The sequence below is a fragment of the Schistocerca piceifrons genome, unplaced genomic scaffold, assembly GCF_021461385.2.
Source record: "Schistocerca piceifrons isolate TAMUIC-IGC-003096 unplaced genomic scaffold, iqSchPice1.1 HiC_scaffold_90, whole genome shotgun sequence".
NCBI classification, from domain to species: domain Eukaryota; kingdom Metazoa; phylum Arthropoda; class Insecta; order Orthoptera; family Acrididae; genus Schistocerca; species Schistocerca piceifrons.
In genome coordinates this window covers 1-13,031 of record NW_025729168.1, presented here as the reverse complement: position 1 = coordinate 13,031, position 13,031 = coordinate 1, and the positions used below count along the sequence as shown (strand labels likewise).

The following is a 13,031-nucleotide window of genomic DNA, read 5'->3' as shown; positions in this document are numbered from 1 at the left end:
TGGGTACGGTATTTACCCAGTTTCCAGGACCAGTGGTGCACCCGTGCCTCGGTAGCGCAGTAGGCAGCGCGTAAGTCTCATAATCTTAAGGTCGTGAGTTCGATCCTCACCCGGGGCATTTAATTTTCTGTGACTGATGGTGGCGCTGTTGCTAGGGCGCCAACGTAGTTCTTGTTTGTTATCCACAACTTTTCAACGCTTCAGCGGGAAAATGTTTACCTCCTGTTATTGCTACTTACAGCTTCCCTTTTCCTCTTCTCCCAGCAGAGCATGAAGCCAAAAGCATTGCTCTGCGGCGTTTGAGGTGCGCGCCTTGCCAGTCAGTCTGTGCAAAGATGCTCGCAAAGAGAGAAGGGCGCCGACGCGGCACTCGACACGAAATGCGACAAGCGACCGTACGAACGGTCGAACGAAACGGCCGCATCCGGTGTGGTCTAGTGGCTAGGATACCTGGCTTTCACCCAGGAGGCCCGGGTTCGATTCCCGGTACCGGAACGGAATTTTTTCCACACGAGTCGTGACAAGTTTGAGCTGTCCGAGCGGCCGTTTCCCGTCCTGCTCGCAATATAGCTACTGTTTCGTGACCGTCAGCAGAATATAGACTAGGGAAGCAGACGCACGACGACCATAGAAATGGTGTACGGCTTCATGCCACCAGTTTCCAGCGTAGGGCTGAGCAACTGCATCTGCTGGGGCCCGTTAGCTCAGTTGGTTAGAGCGTCGTGCTAATAACGCGAAGGTCGTGGGTTCGATCCCCCCACGGGCCACTGCTCTTTTACTACTACGAAAAGGCAGCGCCGATTTCAGCTGGCGAGTGTGATGACCAAAAGATCATCACCCTGCGTGGAAGTTGACAGAGGATCCGAACCCGACTCGTCGGGAAGCGCTACATCATTCACTCGGCAATGGCCATAATATCTTGAATACACTGGTTCTCAACCGATAAAGAGAAAATGAAAGAAAATGTCCGATTGCCGATGCGCAACCACTTTGGCCCCTGTCAGTACTTGGGCGGGTGAGCGCATGGGAACACAGGGTACTATTGGCAGTTTTACTTCCTATTTTTGTTTCTCCTTAGTTTTCGGAGCTGCAGCCCGATTCGGTCAGGGAGACGCCACCGTGAAATGAAGGGGGCGTGCTGTGTGTCCATCGCCTAGCCTCACCTCTCTTTACCTCTCTCAGTCGTTTCTCGTGCTTGTCGTTTTGATATAGGCCGATTTGAGAGCGTCAGCTCTCGCGTCAGCCGAGCAAAGTCGAGACAAGTCGAGACACACTAAGGGCTGGTATGCAGCGAGTAGGAGGCCGGAAAAACAATAATTTAAGAGCGCGTGGCAAAAGTACTCATACGCGAAATTAAAAGCCTGCTGCGGTGGCCGGGAATCGAACCCGGATCAACTGCTTGGAAGGCAACTATGCTGACCATTACACCACCACCGCACAAGCGAGCGCCCCGCCTCCGCGCTGTGTCGGCTTCCCGCCTGTCGGCAGCGGCCGAAGGTGATCGTACCTGGCAGGCGCATTTCGAGGTAGGCTAGGGGAGCACATCCAGACGCATTCGGACAGCGTATCCGCGCACATTTCGCATCCTTTGGCAAGAGTCGGCGCCGGCGAGGACCGCGTTCTGGCGGCATTTTTAAGCAGTGCAGTGCAGGATTCAGCGTCTGCAGCATCTTCTCCACAGAATGCTACGGCGCTTGACGGCAGTCCCACTTTCCCTTGAGACATCTGCTCGGGAAGCAGCGTGAAGTTGCCGCTGGCCCCAGCATCGGTGGTTCAGTGGTAGAATGCTCGCCTGCCACGCGGGCGGCCCGGGTTCGATTCCCGGCCGATGCATCATTTTGCTTTTCCCGCGATAATGCTGCCGTGTGGCTTGCGCGCTTGAGATGCACGATCCGCAAGAATATATAGCTGGATTCCCTTGAGAAGAACCGAGAACGCAGCACTCGCCGGTCCCCACTAGGACGCTCGCATGATGTTCTGCAGACTAGCGTCGGCTTGGCCTCACAAGTTGCTGTGTCCAGGTGCCTCCGAGGCACTGAGCTTTAACGACAAGGAGTGCTGCCTATCGTTGCAACAGCTGCAGCAACACCGCAATCAACTGGGCCGGCAGTGCGCGTGTAGCAACAGAACACGTTACCCAGGAAGTACAGTGTCTCTACGTCTAATATTGGGTACGGTATTTACCCAGTTTCCAGGACCAGTGGTGCACCCGTGCCTCGGTAGCGCAGTAGGCAGCGCGTAAGTCTCATAATCTTAAGGTCGTGAGTTCGATCCTCACCCGGGGCATTTAATTTTCTGTGACTGATGGTGGCGCTGTTGCTAGGGCGCCAACGTAGTTCTTGTTTGTTATCCACAACTTTTCAACGCTTCAGCGGGAAAATGTTTACCTCCTGTTATTGCTACTTACAGCTTCCCTTTTCCTCTTCTCCCAGCAGAGCATGAAGCCAAAAGCATTGCTCTGCGGCGTTTGAGGTGCGCGCCTTGCCAGTCAGTCTGTGCAAAGATGCTCGCAAAGAGAGAAGGGCGCCGACGCGGCACTCGACACGAAATGCGACAAGCGACCGTACGAACGGTCGAACGAAACGGCCGCATCCGGTGTGGTCTAGTGGCTAGGATACCTGGCTTTCACCCAGGAGGCCCGGGTTCGATTCCCGGTACCGGAACGGAATTTTTTCCACACGAGTCGTGACAAGTTTGAGCTGTCCGAGCGGCCGTTTCCCGTCCTGCTCGCAATATAGCTACTGTTTCGTGACCGTCAGCAGAATATAGACTAGGGAAGCAGACGCACGACGACCATAGAAATGGTGTACGGCTTCATGCCACCAGTTTCCAGCGTAGGGCTGAGCAACTGCATCTGCTGGGGCCCGTTAGCTCAGTTGGTTAGAGCGTCGTGCTAATAACGCGAAGGTCGTGGGTTCGATCCCCCCACGGGCCACTGCTCTTTTACTACTACGAAAAGGCAGCGCCGATTTCAGCTGGCGAGTGTGATGACCAAAAGATCATCACCCTGCGTGGAAGTTGACAGAGGATCCGAACCCGACTCGTCGGGAAGCGCTACATCATTCACTCGGCAATGGCCATAATATCTTGAATACACTGGTTCTCAACCGATAAAGAGAAAATGAAAGAAAATGTCCGATTGCCGATGCGCAACCACTTTGGCCCCTGTCAGTACTTGGGCGGGTGAGCGCATGGGAACACAGGGTACTATTGGCAGTTTTACTTCCTATTTTTGTTTCTCCTTAGTTTTCGGAGCTGCAGCCCGATTCGGTCAGGGAGACGCCACCGTGAAATGAAGGGGGCGTGCTGTGTGTCCATCGCCTAGCCTCACCTCTCTTTACCTCTCTCAGTCGTTTCTCGTGCTTGTCGTTTTGATATAGGCCGATTTGAGAGCGTCAGCTCTCGCGTCAGCCGAGCAAAGTCGAGACAAGTCGAGACACACTAAGGGCTGGTATGCAGCGAGTAGGAGGCCGGAAAAACAATAATTTAAGAGCGCGTGGCAAAAGTACTCATACGCGAAATTAAAAGCCTGCTGCGGTGGCCGGGAATCGAACCCGGATCAACTGCTTGGAAGGCAACTATGCTGACCATTACACCACCACCGCACAAGCGAGCGCCCCGCCTCCGCGCTGTGTCGGCTTCCCGCCTGTCGGCAGCGGCCGAAGGTGATCGTACCTGGCAGGCGCATTTCGAGGTAGGCTAGGGGAGCACATCCAGACGCATTCGGACAGCGTATCCGCGCACATTTCGCATCCTTTGGCAAGAGTCGGCGCCGGCGAGGACCGCGTTCTGGCGGCATTTTTAAGCAGTGCAGTGCAGGATTCAGCGTCTGCAGCATCTTCTCCACAGAATGCTACGGCGCTTGACGGCAGTCCCACTTTCCCTTGAGACATCTGCTCGGGAAGCAGCGTGAAGTTGCCGCTGGCCCCAGCATCGGTGGTTCAGTGGTAGAATGCTCGCCTGCCACGCGGGCGGCCCGGGTTCGATTCCCGGCCGATGCATCATTTTGCTTTTCCCGCGATAATGCTGCCGTGTGGCTTGCGCGCTTGAGATGCACGATCCGCAAGAATATATAGCTGGATTCCCTTGAGAAGAACCGAGAACGCAGCACTCGCCGGTCCCCACTAGGACGCTCGCATGATGTTCTGCAGACTAGCGTCGGCTTGGCCTCACAAGTTGCTGTGTCCAGGTGCCTCCGAGGCACTGAGCTTTAACGACAAGGAGTGCTGCCTATCGTTGCAACAGCTGCAGCAACACCGCAATCAACTGGGCCGGCAGTGCGCGTGTAGCAACAGAACACGTTACCCAGGAAGTACAGTGTCTCTACGTCTAATATTGGGTACGGTATTTACCCAGTTTCCAGGACCAGTGGTGCACCCGTGCCTCGGTAGCGCAGTAGGCAGCGCGTAAGTCTCATAATCTTAAGGTCGTGAGTTCGATCCTCACCCGGGGCATTTAATTTTCTGTGACTGATGGTGGCGCTGTTGCTAGGGCGCCAACGTAGTTCTTGTTTGTTATCCACAACTTTTCAACGCTTCAGCGGGAAAATGTTTACCTCCTGTTATTGCTACTTACAGCTTCCCTTTTCCTCTTCTCCCAGCAGAGCATGAAGCCAAAAGCATTGCTCTGCGGCGTTTGAGGTGCGCGCCTTGCCAGTCAGTCTGTGCAAAGATGCTCGCAAAGAGAGAAGGGCGCCGACGCGGCACTCGACACGAAATGCGACAAGCGACCGTACGAACGGTCGAACGAAACGGCCGCATCCGGTGTGGTCTAGTGGCTAGGATACCTGGCTTTCACCCAGGAGGCCCGGGTTCGATTCCCGGTACCGGAACGGAATTTTTTCCACACGAGTCGTGACAAGTTTGAGCTGTCCGAGCGGCCGTTTCCCGTCCTGCTCGCAATATAGCTACTGTTTCGTGACCGTCAGCAGAATATAGACTAGGGAAGCAGACGCACGACGACCATAGAAATGGTGTACGGCTTCATGCCACCAGTTTCCAGCGTAGGGCTGAGCAACTGCATCTGCTGGGGCCCGTTAGCTCAGTTGGTTAGAGCGTCGTGCTAATAACGCGAAGGTCGTGGGTTCGATCCCCCCACGGGCCACTGCTCTTTTACTACTACGAAAAGGCAGCGCCGATTTCAGCTGGCGAGTGTGATGACCAAAAGATCATCACCCTGCGTGGAAGTTGACAGAGGATCCGAACCCGACTCGTCGGGAAGCGCTACATCATTCACTCGGCAATGGCCATAATATCTTGAATACACTGGTTCTCAACCGATAAAGAGAAAATGAAAGAAAATGTCCGATTGCCGATGCGCAACCACTTTGGCCCCTGTCAGTACTTGGGCGGGTGAGCGCATGGGAACACAGGGTACTATTGGCAGTTTTACTTCCTATTTTTGTTTCTCCTTAGTTTTCGGAGCTGCAGCCCGATTCGGTCAGGGAGACGCCACCGTGAAATGAAGGGGGCGTGCTGTGTGTCCATCGCCTAGCCTCACCTCTCTTTACCTCTCTCAGTCGTTTCTCGTGCTTGTCGTTTTGATATAGGCCGATTTGAGAGCGTCAGCTCTCGCGTCAGCCGAGCAAAGTCGAGACAAGTCGAGACACACTAAGGGCTGGTATGCAGCGAGTAGGAGGCCGGAAAAACAATAATTTAAGAGCGCGTGGCAAAAGTACTCATACGCGAAATTAAAAGCCTGCTGCGGTGGCCGGGAATCGAACCCGGATCAACTGCTTGGAAGGCAACTATGCTGACCATTACACCACCACCGCACAAGCGAGCGCCCCGCCTCCGCGCTGTGTCGGCTTCCCGCCTGTCGGCAGCGGCCGAAGGTGATCGTACCTGGCAGGCGCATTTCGAGGTAGGCTAGGGGAGCACATCCAGACGCATTCGGACAGCGTATCCGCGCACATTTCGCATCCTTTGGCAAGAGTCGGCGCCGGCGAGGACCGCGTTCTGGCGGCATTTTTAAGCAGTGCAGTGCAGGATTCAGCGTCTGCAGCATCTTCTCCACAGAATGCTACGGCGCTTGACGGCAGTCCCACTTTCCCTTGAGACATCTGCTCGGGAAGCAGCGTGAAGTTGCCGCTGGCCCCAGCATCGGTGGTTCAGTGGTAGAATGCTCGCCTGCCACGCGGGCGGCCCGGGTTCGATTCCCGGCCGATGCATCATTTTGCTTTTCCCGCGATAATGCTGCCGTGTGGCTTGCGCGCTTGAGATGCACGATCCGCAAGAATATATAGCTGGATTCCCTTGAGAAGAACCGAGAACGCAGCACTCGCCGGTCCCCACTAGGACGCTCGCATGATGTTCTGCAGACTAGCGTCGGCTTGGCCTCACAAGTTGCTGTGTCCAGGTGCCTCCGAGGCACTGAGCTTTAACGACAAGGAGTGCTGCCTATCGTTGCAACAGCTGCAGCAACACCGCAATCAACTGGGCCGGCAGTGCGCGTGTAGCAACAGAACACGTTACCCAGGAAGTACAGTGTCTCTACGTCTAATATTGGGTACGGTATTTACCCAGTTTCCAGGACCAGTGGTGCACCCGTGCCTCGGTAGCGCAGTAGGCAGCGCGTAAGTCTCATAATCTTAAGGTCGTGAGTTCGATCCTCACCCGGGGCATTTAATTTTCTGTGACTGATGGTGGCGCTGTTGCTAGGGCGCCAACGTAGTTCTTGTTTGTTATCCACAACTTTTCAACGCTTCAGCGGGAAAATGTTTACCTCCTGTTATTGCTACTTACAGCTTCCCTTTTCCTCTTCTCCCAGCAGAGCATGAAGCCAAAAGCATTGCTCTGCGGCGTTTGAGGTGCGCGCCTTGCCAGTCAGTCTGTGCAAAGATGCTCGCAAAGAGAGAAGGGCGCCGACGCGGCACTCGACACGAAATGCGACAAGCGACCGTACGAACGGTCGAACGAAACGGCCGCATCCGGTGTGGTCTAGTGGCTAGGATACCTGGCTTTCACCCAGGAGGCCCGGGTTCGATTCCCGGTACCGGAACGGAATTTTTTCCACACGAGTCGTGACAAGTTTGAGCTGTCCGAGCGGCCGTTTCCCGTCCTGCTCGCAATATAGCTACTGTTTCGTGACCGTCAGCAGAATATAGACTAGGGAAGCAGACGCACGACGACCATAGAAATGGTGTACGGCTTCATGCCACCAGTTTCCAGCGTAGGGCTGAGCAACTGCATCTGCTGGGGCCCGTTAGCTCAGTTGGTTAGAGCGTCGTGCTAATAACGCGAAGGTCGTGGGTTCGATCCCCCCACGGGCCACTGCTCTTTTACTACTACGAAAAGGCAGCGCCGATTTCAGCTGGCGAGTGTGATGACCAAAAGATCATCACCCTGCGTGGAAGTTGACAGAGGATCCGAACCCGACTCGTCGGGAAGCGCTACATCATTCACTCGGCAATGGCCATAATATCTTGAATACACTGGTTCTCAACCGATAAAGAGAAAATGAAAGAAAATGTCCGATTGCCGATGCGCAACCACTTTGGCCCCTGTCAGTACTTGGGCGGGTGAGCGCATGGGAACACAGGGTACTATTGGCAGTTTTACTTCCTATTTTTGTTTCTCCTTAGTTTTCGGAGCTGCAGCCCGATTCGGTCAGGGAGACGCCACCGTGAAATGAAGGGGGCGTGCTGTGTGTCCATCGCCTAGCCTCACCTCTCTTTACCTCTCTCAGTCGTTTCTCGTGCTTGTCGTTTTGATATAGGCCGATTTGAGAGCGTCAGCTCTCGCGTCAGCCGAGCAAAGTCGAGACAAGTCGAGACACACTAAGGGCTGGTATGCAGCGAGTAGGAGGCCGGAAAAACAATAATTTAAGAGCGCGTGGCAAAAGTACTCATACGCGAAATTAAAAGCCTGCTGCGGTGGCCGGGAATCGAACCCGGATCAACTGCTTGGAAGGCAACTATGCTGACCATTACACCACCACCGCACAAGCGAGCGCCCCGCCTCCGCGCTGTGTCGGCTTCCCGCCTGTCGGCAGCGGCCGAAGGTGATCGTACCTGGCAGGCGCATTTCGAGGTAGGCTAGGGGAGCACATCCAGACGCATTCGGACAGCGTATCCGCGCACATTTCGCATCCTTTGGCAAGAGTCGGCGCCGGCGAGGACCGCGTTCTGGCGGCATTTTTAAGCAGTGCAGTGCAGGATTCAGCGTCTGCAGCATCTTCTCCACAGAATGCTACGGCGCTTGACGGCAGTCCCACTTTCCCTTGAGACATCTGCTCGGGAAGCAGCGTGAAGTTGCCGCTGGCCCCAGCATCGGTGGTTCAGTGGTAGAATGCTCGCCTGCCACGCGGGCGGCCCGGGTTCGATTCCCGGCCGATGCATCATTTTGCTTTTCCCGCGATAATGCTGCCGTGTGGCTTGCGCGCTTGAGATGCACGATCCGCAAGAATATATAGCTGGATTCCCTTGAGAAGAACCGAGAACGCAGCACTCGCCGGTCCCCACTAGGACGCTCGCATGATGTTCTGCAGACTAGCGTCGGCTTGGCCTCACAAGTTGCTGTGTCCAGGTGCCTCCGAGGCACTGAGCTTTAACGACAAGGAGTGCTGCCTATCGTTGCAACAGCTGCAGCAACACCGCAATCAACTGGGCCGGCAGTGCGCGTGTAGCAACAGAACACGTTACCCAGGAAGTACAGTGTCTCTACGTCTAATATTGGGTACGGTATTTACCCAGTTTCCAGGACCAGTGGTGCACCCGTGCCTCGGTAGCGCAGTAGGCAGCGCGTAAGTCTCATAATCTTAAGGTCGTGAGTTCGATCCTCACCCGGGGCATTTAATTTTCTGTGACTGATGGTGGCGCTGTTGCTAGGGCGCCAACGTAGTTCTTGTTTGTTATCCACAACTTTTCAACGCTTCAGCGGGAAAATGTTTACCTCCTGTTATTGCTACTTACAGCTTCCCTTTTCCTCTTCTCCCAGCAGAGCATGAAGCCAAAAGCATTGCTCTGCGGCGTTTGAGGTGCGCGCCTTGCCAGTCAGTCTGTGCAAAGATGCTCGCAAAGAGAGAAGGGCGCCGACGCGGCACTCGACACGAAATGCGACAAGCGACCGTACGAACGGTCGAACGAAACGGCCGCATCCGGTGTGGTCTAGTGGCTAGGATACCTGGCTTTCACCCAGGAGGCCCGGGTTCGATTCCCGGTACCGGAACGGAATTTTTTCCACACGAGTCGTGACAAGTTTGAGCTGTCCGAGCGGCCGTTTCCCGTCCTGCTCGCAATATAGCTACTGTTTCGTGACCGTCAGCAGAATATAGACTAGGGAAGCAGACGCACGACGACCATAGAAATGGTGTACGGCTTCATGCCACCAGTTTCCAGCGTAGGGCTGAGCAACTGCATCTGCTGGGGCCCGTTAGCTCAGTTGGTTAGAGCGTCGTGCTAATAACGCGAAGGTCGTGGGTTCGATCCCCCCACGGGCCACTACTCTTTTACTACTACGAAAAGGCAGCGCCGATTTCAGCTGGCGAGTGTGATGACCAAAAGATCATCACCCTGCGTGGAAGTTGACAGAGGATCCGAACCCGACTCGTCGGGAAGCGCTACATCATTCACTCGGCAATGGCCATAATATCTTGAATACACTGGTTCTCAACCGATAAAGAGAAAATGAAAGAAAATGTCCGATTGCCGATGCGCAACCACTTTGGCCCCTGTCAGTACTTGGGCGGGTGAGCGCATGGGAACACAGGGTACTATTGGCAGTTTTACTTCCTATTTTTGTTTCTCCTTAGTTTTCGGAGCTGCAGCCCGATTCGGTCAGGGAGACGCCACCGTGAAATGAAGGGGGCGTGCTGTGTGTCCATCGCCTAGCCTCACCTCTCTTTACCTCTCTCAGTCGTTTCTCGTGCTTGTCGTTTTGATATAGGCCGATTTGAGAGCGTCAGCTCTCGCGTCAGCCGAGCAAAGTCGAGACAAGTCGAGACACACTAAGGGCTGGTATGCAGCGAGTAGGAGGCCGGAAAAACAATAATTTAAGAGCGCGTGGCAAAAGTACTCATACGCGAAATTAAAAGCCTGCTGCGGTGGCCGGGAATCGAACCCGGATCAACTGCTTGGAAGGCAACTATGCTGACCATTACACCACCACCGCACAAGCGAGCGCCCCGCCTCCGCGCTGTGTCGGCTTCCCGCCTGTCGGCAGCGGCCGAAGGTGATCGTACCTGGCAGGCGCATTTCGAGGTAGGCTAGGGGAGCACATCCAGACGCATTCGGACAGCGTATCCGCGCACATTTCGCATCCTTTGGCAAGAGTCGGCGCCGGCGAGGACCGCGTTCTGGCGGCATTTTTAAGCAGTGCAGTGCAGGATTCAGCGTCTGCAGCATCTTCTCCACAGAATGCTACGGCGCTTGACGGCAGTCCCACTTTCCCTTGAGACATCTGCTCGGGAAGCAGCGTGAAGTTGCCGCTGGCCCCAGCATCGGTGGTTCAGTGGTAGAATGCTCGCCTGCCACGCGGGCGGCCCGGGTTCGATTCCCGGCCGATGCATCATTTTGCTTTTCCCGCGATAATGCTGCCGTGTGGCTTGCGCGCTTGAGATGCACGATCCGCAAGAATATATAGCTGGATTCCCTTGAGAAGAACCGAGAACGCAGCACTCGCCGGTCCCCACTAGGACGCTCGCATGATGTTCTGCAGACTAGCGTCGGCTTGGCCTCACAAGTTGCTGTGTCCAGGTGCCTCCGAGGCACTGAGCTTTAACGACAAGGAGTGCTGCCTATCGTTGCAACAGCTGCAGCAACACCGCAATCAACTGGGCCGGCAGTGCGCGTGTAGCAACAGAACACGTTACCCAGGAAGTACAGTGTCTCTACGTCTAATATTGGGTACGGTATTTACCCAGTTTCCAGGACCAGTGGTGCACCCGTGCCTCGGTAGCGCAGTAGGCAGCGCGTAAGTCTCATAATCTTAAGGTCGTGAGTTCGATCCTCACCCGGGGCATTTAATTTTCTGTGACTGATGGTGGCGCTGTTGCTAGGGCGCCAACGTAGTTCTTGTTTGTTATCCACAACTTTTCAACGCTTCAGCGGGAAAATGTTTACCTCCTGTTATTGCTACTTACAGCTTCCCTTTTCCTCTTCTCCCAGCAGAGCATGAAGCCAAAAGCATTGCTCTGCGGCGTTTGAGGTGCGCGCCTTGCCAGTCAGTCTGTGCAAAGATGCTCGCAAAGAGAGAAGGGCGCCGACGCGGCACTCGACACGAAATGCGACAAGCGACCGTACGAACGGTCGAACGAAACGGCCGCATCCGGTGTGGTCTAGTGGCTAGGATACCTGGCTTTCACCCAGGAGGCCCGGGTTCGATTCCCGGTACCGGAACGGATTTTTTCCACACGAGTCGTGACAAGTTTGAGCTGTCCGAGCGGCCGTTTCCCGTCCTGCTCGCAATATAGCTACTGTTTCGTGACCGTCAGCAGAATATAGACTAGGGAAGCAGACGCACGACGACCATAGAAATGGTGTACGGCTTCATGCCACCAGTTTCCAGCGTAGGGCTGAGCAACTGCATCTGCTGGGGCCCGTTAGCTCAGTTGGTTAGAGCGTCGTGCTAATAACGCGAAGGTCGTGGGTTCGATCCCCCCACGGGCCACTACTCTTTTACTACTACGAAAAGGCAGCGCCGATTTCAGCTGGCGAGTGTGATGACCAAAAGATCATCACCCTGCGTGGAAGTTGACAGAGGATCCGAACCCGACTCGTCGGGAAGCGCTACATCATTCACTCGGCAATGGCCATAATATCTTGAATACACTGGTTCTCAACCGATAAAGAGAAAATGAAAGAAAATGTCCGATTGCCGATGCGCAACCACTTTGGCCCCTGTCAGTACTTGGGCGGGTGAGCGCATGGGAACACAGGGTACTATTGCAGTTTTACTTCCTATTTTTGTTTCTCCTTAGTTTTCGGAGCTGCAGCCCGATTCGGTCAGGGAGACGCCACCGTGAAATGAAGGGGGCGTGCTGTGTGTCCATCGCCTAGCCTCACCTCTCTTTACCTCTCTCAGTCGTTTCTCGTGCTTGTCGTTTTGATATAGGCCGATTTGAGAGCGTCAGCTCTCGCGTCAGCCGAGCAAAGTCGAGACAAGTCGAGACACACTAAGGGCTGGTATGCAGCGAGTAGGAGGCCGGAAAAACAATAATTTAAGAGCGCGTGGCAAAAGTACTCATACGCGAAATTAAAAGCCTGCTGCGGTGGCCGGGAATCGAACCCGGATCAACTGCTTGGAAGGCAACTATGCTGACCATTACACCACCACCGCACAAGCGAGCGCCCCGCCTCCGCGCTGTGTCGGCTTCCCGCCTGTCGGCAGCGGCCCGAAGGTGATCGTACCTGGCAGGCGCATTTCGAGGTAGGCTAGGGGAGCACATCCAGACGCATTCGGACAGCGTATCCGCGCACATTTCGCATCCTTTGGCAAGAGTCGGCGCCGGCGAGGACCGCGTTCTGGCGGCATTTTTAAGCAGTGCAGTGCAGGATTCAGCGTCTGCAGCATCTTCTCCACAGAATGCTACGGCGCTTGACGGCAGTCCCACTTTCCCTTGAGACATCTGCTCGGGAAGCAGCGTGAAGTTGCCGCTGGCCCCAGCATCGGTGGTTCAGTGGTAGAATGCTCGCCTGCCACGCGGGCGGCCCGGGTTCGATTCCCGGCCGATGCATCATTTTGCTTTTCCCGCGATAATGCTGCCGTGTGGCTTGCGCGCTTGAGATGCACGATCCGCAAGAATATATAGCTGGATTCCCTTGAGAAGAACCGAGAACGCAGCACTCGCCGGTCCCCACTAGGACGCTCGCATGATGTTCTGCAGACTAGCGTCGGCTTGGCCTCACAAGTTGCTGTGTCCAGGTGCCTCCGAGGCACTGAGCTTTAACGACAAGGAGTGCTGCCTATCGTTGCAACAGCTGCAGCAACACCGCAATCAACTGGGCCGGCAGTGCGCGTGTAGCAACAGAACACGTTACCCAGGAAGTACAGTGTCTCTACGTCTAATATTGGGTACGGTATTTACCCAGTTTC

At 55.1% G+C, this 13,031-nt stretch overlaps 30 non-coding genes across 30 annotated transcripts; 24 read left to right on the top strand and 6 right to left on the bottom strand.

Annotated features, from left to right (window-relative positions):
• The first annotated feature begins 45 nt into the window (after nucleotides 1–45).
• Trnam-cau lies at nucleotides 46–118 on the top strand. Its single transcript has one exon. It is a non-coding gene; the product is annotated as a tRNA-Met (tRNA).
• Nucleotides 119–423: 305 nt separating this feature from the next.
• Nucleotides 424–495, top strand: Trnae-uuc. Its single transcript has one exon. It is a non-coding gene; the product is annotated as a tRNA-Glu (tRNA).
• A 198-nt stretch (nucleotides 496–693) lies between these two features.
• Trnai-aau lies at nucleotides 694–767 on the top strand. The gene has a single exon. It is a non-coding gene; the product is annotated as a tRNA-Ile (tRNA).
• A 598-nt stretch (nucleotides 768–1,365) lies between these two features.
• On the bottom strand, nucleotides 1,366–1,437 carry Trnag-ucc. Its single transcript has one exon. It is a non-coding gene; the product is annotated as a tRNA-Gly (tRNA).
• A 325-nt stretch (nucleotides 1,438–1,762) lies between these two features.
• Nucleotides 1,763–1,833, top strand: Trnag-gcc. Its single transcript has one exon. It is a non-coding gene; the product is annotated as a tRNA-Gly (tRNA).
• Nucleotides 1,834–2,213: 380 nt separating this feature from the next.
• On the top strand, nucleotides 2,214–2,286 carry Trnam-cau. The gene has a single exon. It is a non-coding gene; the product is annotated as a tRNA-Met (tRNA).
• A 305-nt stretch (nucleotides 2,287–2,591) lies between these two features.
• On the top strand, nucleotides 2,592–2,663 carry Trnae-uuc. The gene has a single exon. It is a non-coding gene; the product is annotated as a tRNA-Glu (tRNA).
• Nucleotides 2,664–2,861: 198 nt separating this feature from the next.
• On the top strand, nucleotides 2,862–2,935 carry Trnai-aau. The gene has a single exon. It is a non-coding gene; the product is annotated as a tRNA-Ile (tRNA).
• A 598-nt stretch (nucleotides 2,936–3,533) lies between these two features.
• Nucleotides 3,534–3,605, bottom strand: Trnag-ucc. Its single transcript has one exon. It is a non-coding gene; the product is annotated as a tRNA-Gly (tRNA).
• A 325-nt stretch (nucleotides 3,606–3,930) lies between these two features.
• Trnag-gcc lies at nucleotides 3,931–4,001 on the top strand. The gene has a single exon. It is a non-coding gene; the product is annotated as a tRNA-Gly (tRNA).
• Nucleotides 4,002–4,381: 380 nt separating this feature from the next.
• Nucleotides 4,382–4,454, top strand: Trnam-cau. Its single transcript has one exon. It is a non-coding gene; the product is annotated as a tRNA-Met (tRNA).
• A 305-nt stretch (nucleotides 4,455–4,759) lies between these two features.
• Trnae-uuc lies at nucleotides 4,760–4,831 on the top strand. Its single transcript has one exon. It is a non-coding gene; the product is annotated as a tRNA-Glu (tRNA).
• A 198-nt stretch (nucleotides 4,832–5,029) lies between these two features.
• Trnai-aau lies at nucleotides 5,030–5,103 on the top strand. Its single transcript has one exon. It is a non-coding gene; the product is annotated as a tRNA-Ile (tRNA).
• A 598-nt stretch (nucleotides 5,104–5,701) lies between these two features.
• On the bottom strand, nucleotides 5,702–5,773 carry Trnag-ucc. Its single transcript has one exon. It is a non-coding gene; the product is annotated as a tRNA-Gly (tRNA).
• A 325-nt stretch (nucleotides 5,774–6,098) lies between these two features.
• On the top strand, nucleotides 6,099–6,169 carry Trnag-gcc. The gene has a single exon. It is a non-coding gene; the product is annotated as a tRNA-Gly (tRNA).
• A 380-nt stretch (nucleotides 6,170–6,549) lies between these two features.
• Nucleotides 6,550–6,622, top strand: Trnam-cau. The gene has a single exon. It is a non-coding gene; the product is annotated as a tRNA-Met (tRNA).
• Nucleotides 6,623–6,927: 305 nt separating this feature from the next.
• On the top strand, nucleotides 6,928–6,999 carry Trnae-uuc. Its single transcript has one exon. It is a non-coding gene; the product is annotated as a tRNA-Glu (tRNA).
• A 198-nt stretch (nucleotides 7,000–7,197) lies between these two features.
• Nucleotides 7,198–7,271, top strand: Trnai-aau. The gene has a single exon. It is a non-coding gene; the product is annotated as a tRNA-Ile (tRNA).
• A 598-nt stretch (nucleotides 7,272–7,869) lies between these two features.
• On the bottom strand, nucleotides 7,870–7,941 carry Trnag-ucc. Its single transcript has one exon. It is a non-coding gene; the product is annotated as a tRNA-Gly (tRNA).
• Nucleotides 7,942–8,266: 325 nt separating this feature from the next.
• Nucleotides 8,267–8,337, top strand: Trnag-gcc. The gene has a single exon. It is a non-coding gene; the product is annotated as a tRNA-Gly (tRNA).
• A 380-nt stretch (nucleotides 8,338–8,717) lies between these two features.
• On the top strand, nucleotides 8,718–8,790 carry Trnam-cau. The gene has a single exon. It is a non-coding gene; the product is annotated as a tRNA-Met (tRNA).
• Nucleotides 8,791–9,095: 305 nt separating this feature from the next.
• Trnae-uuc lies at nucleotides 9,096–9,167 on the top strand. The gene has a single exon. It is a non-coding gene; the product is annotated as a tRNA-Glu (tRNA).
• A 198-nt stretch (nucleotides 9,168–9,365) lies between these two features.
• Nucleotides 9,366–9,439, top strand: Trnai-aau. The gene has a single exon. It is a non-coding gene; the product is annotated as a tRNA-Ile (tRNA).
• Nucleotides 9,440–10,037: 598 nt separating this feature from the next.
• Trnag-ucc lies at nucleotides 10,038–10,109 on the bottom strand. The gene has a single exon. It is a non-coding gene; the product is annotated as a tRNA-Gly (tRNA).
• A 325-nt stretch (nucleotides 10,110–10,434) lies between these two features.
• Nucleotides 10,435–10,505, top strand: Trnag-gcc. Its single transcript has one exon. It is a non-coding gene; the product is annotated as a tRNA-Gly (tRNA).
• A 380-nt stretch (nucleotides 10,506–10,885) lies between these two features.
• Nucleotides 10,886–10,958, top strand: Trnam-cau. Its single transcript has one exon. It is a non-coding gene; the product is annotated as a tRNA-Met (tRNA).
• Nucleotides 10,959–11,263: 305 nt separating this feature from the next.
• On the top strand, nucleotides 11,264–11,335 carry Trnae-uuc. Its single transcript has one exon. It is a non-coding gene; the product is annotated as a tRNA-Glu (tRNA).
• Nucleotides 11,336–11,532: 197 nt separating this feature from the next.
• On the top strand, nucleotides 11,533–11,606 carry Trnai-aau. The gene has a single exon. It is a non-coding gene; the product is annotated as a tRNA-Ile (tRNA).
• A 597-nt stretch (nucleotides 11,607–12,203) lies between these two features.
• Nucleotides 12,204–12,275, bottom strand: Trnag-ucc. The gene has a single exon. It is a non-coding gene; the product is annotated as a tRNA-Gly (tRNA).
• Nucleotides 12,276–12,601: 326 nt separating this feature from the next.
• On the top strand, nucleotides 12,602–12,672 carry Trnag-gcc. Its single transcript has one exon. It is a non-coding gene; the product is annotated as a tRNA-Gly (tRNA).
• The last annotated feature ends 359 nt before the right edge of the window (nucleotides 12,673–13,031 follow it).